The 2393-nt window shown below is 39.9% G+C and overlaps 1 non-coding gene across 1 annotated transcript; it reads right to left on the reverse strand.

Moving 5' to 3' along the window:
• Nucleotides 1-906: 906 nt before the first annotated feature.
• LOC142172201 (small nucleolar RNA R71) lies at nucleotides 907-1013 on the reverse strand. Its single transcript, XR_012701577.1, has one exon. It is a non-coding gene; the product is annotated as a small nucleolar RNA R71 (small nucleolar RNA).
• Between the last annotated feature and the right edge of the window lie 1380 nt (nucleotides 1014-2393).

Genomic DNA, 2393 nt, shown 5'->3' on the forward strand with positions numbered 1-2393 from the left:
AACTACGAGAATACTGTTTAGATCCAATCTCTATGGACATAATATTATACTATAATATCTTTGACTAGCGAGCACAAATTATGTGTGTGTTTTGTGCTCGTCAAATGGCGCCGTTGCCGGGGATTGACAATTAATAGTGTTGGAAATAGTTTGTAGTACTAATTCAAGAATTTATTTTTATTTTTACTTTTATTTTTGTTCTTCACGGGTTTCTCCTCTGTGTGTAGGCAACAGGTTAAGTCTGTGGTGTATGACACGATCTTCTTGTAGAGAAGTAATACCCTACAAACCAGAATTGGAAAAATACCTGCGGCAACTGAGGAAGGAGAAAGAGTTCACCGTAAAGTTCTTGGTACAACCTTCAACCCAAGAATACATGGCTAATAATGATGACAATGAGGTAGAGGCAGCTACAAGGATAGCTGCTGAGGTAGCCCATAGAGCTGCTGAGGAAACTGTCGAAGACAATAAAGTTTGAAGATTCAATCTAAATCGACCCTTGATCGAAGACCAGTTCGAGAATGCGCTACCAAGGACTGGTAGAGCATTGGGTGACTATGTCAGACCAGTCAACAATGAAGGATTGTCAAGTGTTAGACCACCTCCAATTGCAGCCAATAATTTCGAGTTGAAGCAAGGTTTGCTTCAAACCATTCAAAAAGCTGCGCTTTCAGGGGGAAGATGAACGAAGATCCAAACACGCATTTGATGGACTTCGAGGAGATTATGAACACCTTTCAATATAATGGGGTATCACAAGATGCAGTGTATTTAAGGGCATTCCCCTTTTCACTTAAAGATGATGCGAAGCAGTGGCTTCGAAGCTTGCCAAATGGGTCAATTAGAACATGGGAGGAAATGACCAGAAAATTTCTTGATAAATATTTCTCCTCAGCTAAGACGAGGAAGTTTAGAAGAGAAATCCATAACTTCTTCCAGAAAGAGAATAAAACTCTCTTTGAAGTATGGGAGAGGTTTAAGGAAATAGTTAGAAGGTGTCAACATAGTGGAATTGAACTCTATATGCAACTCCGAGATTTTTGGGATGGATTGACACCGGCCTCGCGTAAAACTTTGAGCAATGCAGTTGGAGGCCCTTTTATGAAGAAGACTCTAGAGGTGATAGTTATAATTCTTGATGAATTATCCGAAGATGCTAATCAGTGGCCCTCTGAGAGTATGGAAAGAAGAAAATCAACTGGTGTTCACCAAGTTGATGCTACTACATCTGCGCAAGTATAGCTTGATGCTATATATGGCTAAAGAAATACGGAAGCTAACTGTAGCTTCGATGCAAAATGTATACCACGCAACTTGTGATATATGTGGAAGAGGACACCTCACCCATGAGTGTCAAGCCTCAACCGAGGAAGTGAATGTTGTAGGAAACTATAATGCAATGGGTCAGAGGCACCCCGACTTTTCATGGAGTTCATTTGGGGGTACTGCAAATGCATGGCAATAAAACAACCCTAGATTCCAGGAACAAGGAGCTATAGATTTCAAAATCAGCAGAAGCAGTAGTATCAATCTCCACAGTCAAATCAATCCAACATGAAAGATCTATTGAAGATCTTCATTATCAAGACATGTGAGAGGTTTGATGCCCATGATGCAGCTATCAAAGAATTGAGTACATCTTTTCGAAGACTGGAAAAACAGGTTGGACAATTAGCCACTCTAATGTCGGAGAGAGCCCCAGAAACACTTTCCGTTGATACTGAGAAAAATCCCAAAGAAAGAGTGAATGTTGTAACTCTGAGAAGTGGGCAAGTATTGAAAGATCTCAACCCGATCCAAAATGATGTGGACTTTGAAAAAGAAAGTGGGAAGCAGTTGAAGGGCAATGTTGATAAAATGAATAAATCCCGATGAAAACTGAGAAAAAGAATGATGAAAAATCAAGAAGGGAGGAGCCTGATGAGAGCAAGCATATGCCTGCGCTGCCTTTTTCCCAAAAGCTAACTCGAGAAAAGTTGGACAATCAGTACGAGAGATTTCTAGATGTATTGAAATAGGTTTATGTAAACTTTCCCTTCACAGAGGTGCTCTCACAAATGCCAGCTTATGCAAAATTCTTGAAGGAGATCCTAACAAAGAAAAGAAAGATAGAAGAGACAAAGGTGGTCAAGCTCACAGAGCATTGCAGCACAATCTTACAAAATAAACTCCCACAAAAGTGTGGGGATCCAGGGAGTTTCACTATACCTTGCTCTTTAGGCACTCTTATTTGATAAATCTTTATGTGATTCTGGTGCCTCAATAAATTTAATACCTTTGTCTATTTACAGGAAGCTGGAGCATGAGATTGGAGAGATAAGGTCAACACCAATTTCTTTGTAGCTGGCTGACCAAACAACTTTGATACCTGAGGGGATAGTTGAAAATATTTT

The sequence above is a fragment of the Nicotiana tabacum genome, chromosome 17 (genome assembly GCF_000715075.1).
Source record: "Nicotiana tabacum cultivar K326 chromosome 17, ASM71507v2, whole genome shotgun sequence".
NCBI classification, from domain to species: Eukaryota; Viridiplantae; Streptophyta; class Magnoliopsida; order Solanales; family Solanaceae; genus Nicotiana; species Nicotiana tabacum.